This window comes from Scyliorhinus torazame, chromosome 2 (assembly GCF_047496885.1).
Source record: "Scyliorhinus torazame isolate Kashiwa2021f chromosome 2, sScyTor2.1, whole genome shotgun sequence".
Taxonomy (NCBI): Eukaryota; Metazoa; Chordata; class Chondrichthyes; order Carcharhiniformes; family Scyliorhinidae; genus Scyliorhinus; species Scyliorhinus torazame.
Window position 1 is genome coordinate 240,227,329 of NC_092708.1, and position 13,408 is coordinate 240,240,736.

The window sequence follows — 13,408 nt, forward strand, 5'->3', positions numbered from 1 at the left end:
GAAAATTGCTGTACTCGGAAACATCTGGGTACCCATTTATATCTGTACGCTGCATTGTACCAGCACTTATTTCATAGAACATAGAACATAGAACAATACAGCGCAGTACAGGCCCTTCGGCCCACGATGTTGCACCGAAACAAAAGCCATCCAACCTACACTATGCCATTATCATCCATATGTTTATCCAATAAACTTTTAAATGCCCTCAATGTTGGCGAGTTCACCACTGTAGCAGGTAGGGCATTCCACGGCCTCACTACTCTTTGCGTAAAGAACCTACCTCTGACCTCTGTCCTATATCTATTACCCCTCAGTTTAAAGTTATGTCCCCTCGTGCCAGCCATATCCATCCGCGGGAGAAGGCTCTCACTGTCCACCCTATCCAACCCCCTGATCATTTTGTATGCCTCTATTAAGTCTCCTCTTAACCTTCTTCTCTCCAACGAAAACAACCTCAAGTCCATCAGCCTTTCCTCATAAGATTTTCCCTCCATACCAGGCAACATCCTGGTAAATCTCCTCTGCACCCGCTCCAAAGCCTCCACGTCCTTCCTATAATGCGGTGACCAGAACTGTACGCAATACTCCAAATGCGGCCGTACCAGAGTTCTGTACAGCTGCAACATGACCTCCCGACTCCGGAACTCAATCCCTCTACCAATAAAGGCCAACACTCCATAGGCCTTCTTCACAACCCTATCAACCTGGGTGGCAACTTTCAGGGATCTATGTACATGGACACCTAGATCCCTCTGCTCATCCACACTTTCAAGAACTTTACCATTAGCCAAATATTCCGCATTCCTGTTATTCCTTCCAAAGTGAATCACCTCACACTTCTCTACATTAAACTCCATTTGCCACCTCTCGGCCCAGCTCTGCAGCTTATCTATATCCCTCTGTAATCTGCTACATCCTTCCACACTATCGACAACACCACCGACTTTAGTATCGTCTGCAAATTTACTCACCCACCCTTCTGCGCCTTCCTCTAGGTCATTGATAAAAATGACAAACAGCAACGGCCCCAGAACAGATCGTTGTGGTACTCCACTTGTGACTGTACTCCATTCTGAACATTTCCCATCAACCACCACCCTCTGTCTTCTTTCAGCTAGCCAATTTCTGATCCACATCTCTAAATCACCCTCAATCCCCAGCCTCCGTATTTTTTGCAATAGCCTACCGTTGGGAACCTTATCAAACGCTTTGCTGAAATCCATATACACCACATCAACTGCTCTACCCTCGTCTACCTGTTCAGTCACCTTCTCAAAGAACTCAATAAGGTTTGTGAGGCATGACCTACCCTTCACAAAGCCATGCTGACTATCCCTGATCATATTATTCCTATCTAGATGATTATAAATCTTGTCTCTTATAATCCCCTCCAAGACTTTACCCACTACAGACGTGAGGCTCACCGGCCTATAGTTGCCGGGGTGGTCTCTGCTCCCCTTTTTGAACAAAGGGACCACATTTGCTGTCCTCCAGTCCTCTGGCACTATTCCTGTAGCCAATGATGACATAAAAATCAAAGCCAAAGGTCCAGCAATCTCTTCCCTGGCCTCCCATAGAATCCTAGGATAAATCCCATCAGGTCCCGGGGACTTATCTATTTTCAGCCTGTCCAGAATTGCCAACACCTCTTCCCTACGTACCTCAATGCCATCTATTCTATTAGCCTGGGGCTCAGCATTCTCCTCCACAACATTATCTTTTTCCTGAGTGAATACTGACGAAAAATATTCATTTAGTATCTCGCCTATCTCTTCAGACTCCACACACAATTTCCCATCCCTGTCCTTGACTGGTCCTACTCTTTCCCTAGTCATTCGCTTATTCCTGACATACCTATAGAAAGCTTTTGGGTTTTCCTTGATCCTTCCTGCCAAATACTTCTCATGTCCCCTCCTTGCTCGTCTTAGCTCTCTCTTTAGATCCTTCCTCGCTACCTTGTAACTATCCATCGCCCCAACCGAAACTTCACACTTCATCTTCACATAGGCCTCCTTCTTCCTCTTAACAAGAGATTCCACTTCCTTGGTAAACCACGGTTCCCTCGCTCGACGCCTTCCTCCCTGTCTGACCGGTACATACTTATCAAGAACACGCAGTAGCTGATCCTTGAACATGCCCCACTTATCCAGTGTGCCCAACACTTGCAGCCTACTTCTCCACCTTATCCCCCCCAAGTCACGTCTAATGGCATCATAATTGCCCTTCCCCCAGCTATAACTCTTGCCCTGCGGTGTATACTTATCCCTTTCCATCATTAACGTAAACGTCACCGAATTGTGGTCACTGTCCCCAAAGTGCTCTCCTACCTCCAAATCCAACACCTGGCCTGGTTCATTACCCAAAACCAAATCCAACGTGGCCTCGCCTCTTGTTGGCCTGTCAACATATTGTTTCAGGAACCCTCCTGCACACACTGTACAAAAAACGAACCATCTATTGTACTCGAACTATATCTTTTCCAGTCAATATTTGGAAAGTTAAAATCTCCCATAATAACTACCCTGTTACTTTCGCTCATATCCAGAATCATCTTCGCCATCCTTTCCTCTACATCCCTAGAACTATTAGGAGGCCTATAAAAAACTCCCAACAGGGTGACCTCTCCTTTCCTGTTTCTAACTTCAGCCCATACTACCTCGGCAGAAGAGTCCCCATCTAGCATCCTCTCCGCCACCGTAATACTGCTCTTGACTAGCAGCGCCACACCTCCGCCTCTATTGCCTCCTTCTCTGAGCTTACTAAAACACCTAAACCCCGGAACCTGCAACATCCATTCCTGTCCCTGCTCTATCCATGTCTCCGAAATGGCCACAACATCGAAGTCCCAGGTACCAACCCACGCTGCCAGTTCCCCTACCTTGTTTCGTATACTCCTGGCATTGAAGTAGACACACTTCAAACCACCTACCTGAACACTGGCCCCCTCCTGCGATGTCAAATCTGTGCTCCTGACCTCTATACTCTCATTCTCCCTTACCCTAAAACTGCAATCCAGGTTCCCATGCCCCTGCTGCATTAGTTTAAACCCCCCCAAAGAGCACTAACAAATCTCCCCCCCAGGATATTTGTGCCCCTCAGGTTCAGATGTAGACCATCCTGTCTGTAGAGGTCCCACCTTCCCCAGAAAGAGCCCCAGTTATCCAAAAATCTGAAATCCCTCCCGCCTGCACCATCCCTGTAGCCACGTGTTTAAATGCTCTCTCTCCTTATTCCTTATCTCACTATCACGTGGCACGGGCAACAACCCAGAGATAACAACTCTGTTTGTTCTAGTTCTGAGCTTCCATCCTAGCTCCCTGAAAGCCTGCCTGACATCCTTGTCCCCTTTCCTACCTATGTCGTTGGTGCCAATGTGGACCACGACTTGGGGCTGCTCCCCCTCCCCCCTAAGGACCCGGAAAACACGATCCGAGACACGATCCGAGACATTTCCTCTATTCCTTCTCTCAGTTCCATAAAAATGTTTGCTAGGATTGGCTCACGTTGGCTCTGTTGACCACTTCAACAATGATGTCTCATTCCCATAGTTTCCTCATGATTTTTCTCTGTTCCAACATTTGGTTATTTGATATTATGGATCGAATTTTACGACGCCTCCCACCAGCGGGATTTTACTGTCCCGCCAACATCAATGGACTGTTGAATGAATAGCTCGCTGCCCTTTATGGCCCTGCCCCCACCACCTAAAGTGTATTTCACATTGCATACTCATTCTTGTGTGGAATGCTGAACACTGTCATAGAGCAAGACAATGCCACTCCGAAAAGCTTCTCACAGTTATAAACAGGGGATACAGATTTGGGCGACACAGCAACCCAGTGGCTAGCACTGCTGCCTTACAGCATCCAGGTTCAATTCCGGCCTTCGGTGACTGTCTGTATGGGTTTACAGGTGCTCCGGTTTCCTCCCACAGTCCAAAGATGTGCAGGTTAGGCGGACTGACCATGCTAAATTGCCCCTTAGTGTCCAGGGATGTGCTTGTTAGGTTACGGGATAGTGCGGGGTGGATAGGGGAGTGGGCATGGATACAGTGCTCTTTCACAGGGTCGGTGCAGACTCAATGGACCAAATGGCCCCCTTCTGCACTGTAGGGATTCTATACTTCCAAGTGTGACAACTTTCAGGAAGACCTCCGAGGATGAAAGAATAAAAGAGATTTAATATCTAGGTTTTGAGGCATAGATTACAAAGACAGATAGTTCTGCCCCAGTTGGAATATTGTGTCCAATTCAGGGCACGACACTTTGGGGAATATGTGACAACTTTGGAAGAGGTACACAGAAGAGATTTACCAGAATGGCTCCATGTGGGATGAAGGGAAACATTTATGGGACTAGACTGGACAAGCTGGGATGAAGCAAAGAAAGCTATGAGGAGATCTGAATGAAGTATTTGAAATCATAATGGGTTTATTTAGACAATGTAAATGAAGATAATTAGTTTCCAAAGGTTGATGGGTTGATGACCAGAGGGCACCAATTTAGATGATTGGCAAATGAACCAGATTACACATGAGGAAAAGTTTTTTTTTATATTGCAACACTAGTTAGGATTTGGAATGCACTGCCTGCCAGAATGGTGAATTCAAATTCTGTGGTAGGATTCAAAAGGGAATTAAATGAAAGAGAACTGGAGGGAATTACTTTAACAATCACTGCATTACAATAGTAAACGCATTTGTTGTTGGCATCCATGTATTTCATAATGGGTGGTAATGTCACTAAACTAGTAACCCAAAACCCAGGCTGATGCCCTGGGGCGCTGGGTCAACTCCCACCACAGCAGCGGGTGGAATTTAAATGCAATTAATAATTCTGGAATATAAAGCTCGTCTCAGTAACGGTGATTATGAAACTATCAATGAATGTTGTAAAAGCCCACCTGGTTCACGAAAGCCTTTTAGGGAGAGAAATCTTCCATGCTTACCTGGTCTGGCCTCCATGTGACTCCAGGCGCACAGCAATGTGGTTGACTGTTAATTTCCCTCTGAGCAAGTCACTCAGTTCAAGGGCAATTTGGGCTGGGCAACAAATGCTGGACTTGCCGGCGATGCCCATACCTTATTAAATAAACAAATTGCCCTATTTCCCTTTAGCAGAGCTTGTAACCAGAGTGTGAATACACCCCCAAAGGCACGTGTCTATTGGCGGTCGATGTGCCAGTCTGAACATCTCTGAAAGGCCGAGCACAAACCGTGGAAGGAGTGGACCAAAATCAGAGCATCCCATCGACCCGCCCTATCAAACCCCACCTGCCCCACCTGTGGCAGGGTGTGTGGATCCAGTCACCTCAGGACCCATAGCCCCAGAATGGAAGAAAGTCACCATTGTCATGATATGCAGACATGCAGATAATGATACACAGACAGGCACAGACAGGCAGCTAATGAACACAGAGAACAGGACATGACCAATGAGCAGGCAGGACACTCAGGGGTGGTATCTCACTATAAAAGGCACAAGGCACTCACACTCCGCCTCTTTCCACTGATGAACATCTACAGAGTAAGTCAGGGTGTATTTGCAGTATCACACCTCCAGCACGTGGCTAAGAGCTAGTCTGGTTTAGTCAGACAGAGTAACCACACTTAGGTTAGCAGAAAGTCGAACTGATAGAGTGTAGCCACCTGAGTTGGCCACTTTCCGACTTAAAATGGAGAACCGCAAAGGCTGAAGGGAAATTCAACCAACACAGGCAAAGACTAGCAAATACATAAATCATGTGTATTAAGACCTGTAAGGAACCAGACAGCACTGAAACCAGCAGCCATCTGCATAGTAATGTAGCAGCCATCTACATATTAATGAGCGATCCCCGGGAATAATCAAAACATTTTAAGGTAAACAAAGCCAAGCCAGACTCCTCGGCGCCAGCAGGCGCCAACACAAGAGGCTAACGGACACTTAAAGACCGTCCAACGATCAGGGAACCGCTCCAGTAGTGGAGAAATCGAACCAAGTGATTGGAACAAAGTCCAATCACTTGAAACCAGGTACGGGGTCCACCCTGAAGGGCGGGAAGCCCCTGGGGGCTATAAAGCAAAGCCCCCAAGTTCAAATCGTCCTTCTTGGCAGGGTCACTCAGCAGCGAATCAACCCTTGAGAGTGAACTGCCGAAGCTGCCTCCAAGCAAGTAAGTCTCAAGTCAACGCTCGCTATGAGATAGACGCTCCTAGCTACCAGTTCATGCCAGCTTTTGAATCCCGTAGACTCAGGACCTGAACAAAAGGCCATTTGTTCCCCTGACCTGGTGGGCCAGTCCAAAGCTAAGTATAGGCCTGTTAGTTATAGAGATAGTTTATTAAGTAGAATTTATGCATGAGTAGCGATTGACTGTGTATAGTAAATGTTTTTTGATTTGAATCTTACTAATTGGTGTGCTGAGTTATTGATTATTATTTGAACTTGAACAAACAAAGAACAAAGAAATGTACAGCACAGGAACAGGCCCTTGGGCCCTCCAAGCCCGTGCCGACCATGCTGCCCGACTAAACTACAATCTTCTACACTTCCTGGGTCCGTATCCCTCTATTCCCATCCTATTCATGTATTTGTCAAGATGCCCCTTAAATGTCACTATCGTCCCTGCTTCCACCACCTCCTCCGGTAGCGAGTTCCAGGCACCCACTACCCTCTGCGTAAAAAACTTGCCTCGTACATCTACTCTAAACCTTGCCCCTCTCACCTTAAACCTATGCCCCCTAGTAATTGACCCCTCTACCCTGGGGAAAAGCCTCTGACTATCCACTCTGTCTATGCCCCTCATAATTTTGTAGACCTCTATCAGGTCTCCCCTCAACCTCCTTCGTTCCAGTGAGAACAAACCGAGTTTATTCAACCGCTCCTCATAGCTAATGCCCTCCATACCAGGCAACATTCTGGTAAATCTCTTCTGCACCCTCTCTAAAGCCTCCACATCCTTCTGGTAGTGTGGCGACCAGAATTGAACACTATACTCCAAGTGTGGCCTAATATAAGGTTCTATACAGCTGCAACATGACTTGCCAATTCTTATACTCAATGCCCCGGCCAATGAAGGCAAGCATGCCGTATGCCTTCTTGACTACCTTCTCCACCTGTGTTGCCCCTTTCAATGACCTGTGGACCTGTACTCTAGATCTCTTTGACTTTCAATACTCTTGAGGGTTCTACCATTCACTGTATATTCCCTACCTGCATTAGACCTTCCAAAATGCATTACCTCACATTAGTCCGGATTAAACTCCATCTGCCATCTCTCCGCCCAAGTCTCCAAGCAATCTAAATCCTGCTGTATCCTCTGACAGTCCTCCTCACTATCCGCAATTCCACCAACCTTTGTGTCGTCTGCAAACTTACTAATCAGACCAGTTACATTTTCCTCCAAATCATTTTCTATACTACAAAGTGCAAAGGTCCCAGCACTGATCCCTGTGGAACACCACTGGTCACAGCCCTCCAATTAGAAAAGCATCCTTCCATTGCTACTCTCTGCCTTCTATGACCTAGCCAGTTCTGTATCCACCTTGCCAGCTCACCCCTGATCCCGTGTGACTTCACCTTTTGTACTAGTCTACCATGAGGGACCTTGTCAAAGGCCTTACTGAAGTCCATATAGACAACATCCACTGCCCTACCTGCATCAATCATCTTAGTGACCTCCTCGAAAAACTCTATCAAGTTAGTGAGACACGACCTCCCCTTCACAAAACCATGCTGCCTCTCACTAATACGTCCATTTGCTTCCAAATGGGAGTAGATCCTGTCTCGAAGAATTCTCTCCAGTAATTTCCCTACCACTGAAGTAAGGCTCACCGGCCTATAGTTCCCTGGATTATCCTTGCTACCCTTCTTAAACAGAGGAACAACATTGGCTATTCTCCAGTCCTCCGGGACATCCCCTGAAGACAGTGAGGTTCCAAAGATTTCTGTCAAGGCCTCAGCAATTTCCTCTCCAGCCTCCTTCAGTATTCTGGGGTAGATCCCATCAGGCCCTGGGGACTTATCTACCTTAATATTTTTTAAGACACCCAACACCTCGTCTTTTTGGATCTCAATGTGACCCAGGCTATCTACACACCCTTCTCCAGACTCAACATCTACCAATTTCTTCTCTTTGGTGAATACTGATGCAAAGTATTCATTTAGTACCTCGCCCATTTCCTCTGGCTCCACACATAAATTCCCTTGCCTATCCTTCAGTGGGCCAACCCTTTCCCTGGCTACCCTCTTGCTTTTTATGTACGTGTAAAAAGCCTTGGGATTTTCCTTAACCCTATTTGCCAATTACTTTTCGTGACCCCTTCTAGCCCTCCTGACTCCTTGCTTAAGTTCCTTCCTACTTTCCTTATATTCCATGCAGGCTTTGTCTGTTCCCAGCCTTTTAGCCCTGACAAATGCCTCCTTTTTCTTTTTGATGAGGCCTACAATATCTCTCGTTATCCAAGGTTCCCGAAAATTGCCGTATTTATCCTTCTTCCTCACAGGAACATGCCGGTCCTGAATTCCTTTCAACTGCCACTTGAAAGCCTCCCACATGTCAGATGTTGATTTGCCCTCAAACATCCGCCCCCAATCGATGTTCTTCAGTTCCCGCCTAATATTGTTATAATTAGCCTTCCCCCAATTTAGCACATTCATCCTAGGACCACTCTTATCCTTGTCCACCAGTACTTTAAAACTTACTAAATTGTGGTCACTGTTACCGAAATGCTCCCCTACTGAAACATCTACCACCTGGCCGGGCTCATTCCCCAATACCAGGTCCAGTACCGCCCCTTCCCTAGTTGGACTGTCTACATATTGTTTTAAGAAGCCCTCCTGGATGCTCCTTATAAACTCCGCCCCATCTAAGCCCCTGGCACTAAGTGAGTCCCAGTCAATATTGGGGAAGTTGAAGTCTCCCATCACCACAACCCTGTTGTTTTTACTCATTTCCAAAATCTGTCTACCTATCTGCTCCTCTATCTCCCGCTGGCTGTTGGGAGGCCTGTAGTAAACCCCCAACATTGTGACTACACCCTTCTTATTCCTGATCTCTACCCATATAGCCTCACTGCCCTCTGAGGTGTCCTCCCGCAGTACAGCTGTGATATTCTTCCGAACCAGTAGTGCAACTCCGCCTCCCCTTTTACATCCCCCTCTATCCCGCCTGAAACATCTAAATCCTGGAACGTTTAGCTGCCAATCCTGCCCTTCCCTCAACCAGGTCTCTGTAATGGCAACAACATCATAGTTCCAAGTACTAATCCAAGCTCTAAGTTCATCTGCCTTACCCGTAATACTTCTTGCATTAAAACATATGCACTTCAGGCCACCAGACCCGCTGTGTTCAGCAACTTCTCCCTGTCTGCTCTGCCTCAGAGCCCCACTGTCCCTATTCCCTAGTTCTCCCTCAATGCTCTCACCTTCTGACCTATTGTTCCCGTGCCCACCCCCCCTGCCATACTAGTTTAAACCCTCCCGTGTGACACTAGCAAACCTCGTGGCGGTATCATAAAGATACCTGGCGACTCTAGAGCAAAGGTTATAAAACAGAGCCAATTTGACCAACCAAAAGTCAGCAACAAGAGAACTGTGCTACTGGTTCAATAAATCAGATTGAACTAACTTCAAGGTCTGAAGTATCTTTTGGTTAAAGCTGCATCCAGTTGCAGCCTGTGTTATCCCAGAGTACATAACACAACATGCTGCCAGGAGACTGCTTAATCTAGGTGGTTTACCTCAGTCCGTTCCGTGACGACCAGCGAATGTATCCAGGCACCATGGAGAAGATTCAGGCTCCTCATCAGCTCAGGACCTCCGGCAATCTCAGTGCCAACTGGCGGACATTCAAGCAAAAGTTTCTGCTGTACCGCTGCTTGCATACAGGATGACCCCACTGTCCATTGCATGTCGCCGGCTCAACTCCTGATGAACAGGGATCTGCGGATGACACTTCGAGCCATACACTTGTCCAACCTGGATCACCTCCCGGTGCTGCAGACGGTGCCGCAGCTCTGAAACCAGCAAAAGCAGGGCTATGATGCTCATGCCACCGATTTGCCCATGTTATCCCCGGCAGACAGTCAGGATCAAGATAACGGATGGTGGCTGGTCTGCTCCAGCTGTCGTTGTTCGACAGGCTGCGCCCCGCTCGTATGTTGTACGTATGGCTGATGGTTCTGTTGTGCGACGAAACAGACGGGCACTGCGCAAAGTTGCCTGCCCTCAACCGCTTTCTTCTCCGTTTCCATCCGTTGTTTTGCCACCTCCTGATACCTCGAACTACGAGGCCACCAGTCAGGCTTCCATCCCGCCTGTCAAGGCGCCGTTGTCCCCACCACCACCTCTCCGGCGGTCGACAAGGATCAGACGCAAGCCCCAGAGACTGGACTTATGAACATTGTTTTGTTTGCTATGTTCTGTTTTCTCACATTAGACAGCTGTCTTCGCATGTAAATACGTTCACATATGCCACCGCTTGTAAATATGTTGATATATGCCACCACATGTAAGTACGTTCCCATATGCCAATAAAACATTTTTTAAAAGGGGGAGATGTCATGATATGCAGACATGCAGATAATAATATACAGACAGAGAACAGGACATGACCAATGAGCAGCAGGACACTCAGGGGTGGTCTCTCACTATAAAAGGCACAAGGCACTCACACTCTGCCTCTTTCCACTGATGAACATCTGCAGAGTGAGTCAGGGTGTATGTACAGTATCACACCTCCAGCACGTGGCTAAGAGATAGTCTGGTTCAGTCAGACAGAGTAACCACACTTAGGTTAGGAGAGAGTCCAACTCATAGAGAACTGTGCTACTGGTTCAATAAATCAGATTGAACTAACTTCAAGGTCTGGAGTATCTTTTGGGTTAAAGCTGCATCCAGTTGCAGCCTGTGTTATCCCAGAGTACATAACACAACAACCACCAGTCCCAAGGGACTGCCTTGGGGAAAGGAGGAGAAGATGTGCCAGAGTGGACCAGATTGAATATCAGCTGGTTTATTATCCAGCATCTGGCTGGAATTTTCCAACCCAATCAGGCCAAAGGCATACCCCCCACCGCCGGTTTCCCAGCAGGAGGGGGGAGGGAGGGGGGTGCATTCAACAGGAGACCCCATTGACAATAGCGGGACCAGAAGATCCCACCGCCAGCCAATGGCGGACTGCCTCCTCTGCCGCCGCACAACGTGCATTGGGGAGTGCGGAAAACTCCGCCCTTTGTTTGACTCCTTGATCAGTACATTTGATCAGACAGTCAACAGAAGCAGCTGCCAGGGCCTTGATGCAAGTATTATAAAATAGTGATCTTATTGTGATGAGAATTGATGGTGTAACTGGAGCGTGTAATCCAGTCACCAAACCTGCCTCAGTTCTGCAACCAGATTGATTTACACCTAGTAGATATGAAGACAGGCAAGGGGGTTAGTTGAATCTTTCCACTCAGCCAGAAACAAAACTATTTGGTTTGCTCGCACAAACAAACTTTTAATCAGTCCAGCAAATAATTCTAATCAATACACTTCCTAGGAAAACTGAAATCCATATTTCTACTGAAAAACTGATGCAAGCCGAGCTGTTAATCTCTGTTGCTAAATAAGTTGCCTCAACGACTTGTATAACAAGCCCTGAAATAAGATAGACTCCATTGGGAGCCTCTTCATACCTGCCTAGAATGGGTGTGATAAATGGAAAATAACAGCGGAGAACTCCTATTTTGAAATAAACGATTAACTAAATCAAATGAATTGTGGGACAAATTAATGGGATCGCCCTTAAAAGGATACTGCATTAAACAAGAAACAAATCATAAACGAAACATAAAACAGTCAAAAGCAGCAGATAACTCATTCGCCCTCAACCCTTAAGTTTAATTAACTCAATTGTCTGATGGTTGATAAGGTGGAACACGCAGAAAAGATTGAAATTTCCACCATTGTGGACAATTCTAAATTGTCCCTCAGTGCCCAACTCTTAGGTGGGATTACCGGGGCAGGGGATTGGGTATAGGTGAAATGCTCTTTCAGAGGGTCGGTGTAGACTCGATGGGCCAAATGACCTCCTTCGACAGTGTAAGGATTCTATGAACCTCCACTTCCACACTGTGACCCATCATCCTCTTGCCATATTAGTTCACTCTCACCCAACCAACGGCATTAGAAATCATAAGGAGGAGGTGTTAGCAATTCTGGAAAGTGTGAAAATAGATAAGTCCCCTGGGCCAGATGGGATTTATCCTAGGATTCTCTGGGAAGCTAGGGAGGAGATTGCTGAGCCTTTGGCTTTGATCTTTAAGTCATCTTTGTCTACAGGAATAGTGCCAGAAGACTGGAGGATAGCAAATGTTGTCCCCTTGTTCAAGAAGGGGAGTAGAGACAACCCCGGTAACTATAGACCAGTGAGCCTTACTTCTGTTGTGGGCAAAATCTTGGAAAGGTTTAAAGAGATAGGGTTTATAATCATCTGGAAAGGAATAATTTGATTAGACATAGTCAACACGGTTTTGTGAAGGGTAGGTCGTGCCTCACAAACCTTATTGAGTTCTTTGAGAAGGTGACCAAACAGGTGGATGAGGGTAAAGCAGTTGATGTGGTGTATATGGATTTCGGTAAAGCGTTTGATAAGGTTCCCCACAGTAGGCTACTGCAGAAAATACGGAAGCATGGGATTCAGGGAGATTTAGCAGTTTTGATCAGAAATTGGCTAGCTGGAAGAAGCGAAATGGTGGTGGTTGATGGGAAGTGTTCAGACTGGAGTCCAGTTACTCGTGGTGTACCACAAGGATCTGTTTTGGGGCCACTGCTGTTTGTCATTTTTATAAATGACCTGGAGGAGGGCGTAGAAGGATGGGTGAGTAAATTTGCAGATGACACTAAAGTCGGTGGAGTTGTGGACAGTGCGGAAGGATGATACAAGTTACAGAGGGACATAGATAAGCTGCAGTGCTGGGCTGAGAGGTGGCAAATGGAGTTTAATGCAGAAAAGTGTGAGGTGATTCATTTTGGAAGGAATAACAGGAAGACAGAGTACTGGGCTAATGGTAAGATTCTTGGCAGTGTGGATGAGCAGAGAGATCTCGGTGTCCATGTACATAGATCCCTGAAAGTTGCCACCCAGGTTGAGAGGGTTGTTAACACGGTGTGTTAGCTTTTATTGGTAGAGGGATTGAGTTTCAGAGCCATGAGGTCATGTTGCAGCTGTACAAAACTCTGGTGCGGCCGCATTTGGAGTATTGCATGCAATTCTGGTCGCTGCATTATAGGAAGGATGTGGAAGCATTGGATAGGGCGCAGAGGAGATTTACCAGAATGTTGCCTGGTATGGATGGAAGATCTTATGAGGAAAGGCTGAGGGACTTGAGGCTGTTTTCGTTAGAGAGAAGCTCAAGAGGTGACTTAATTTAGGCATACAA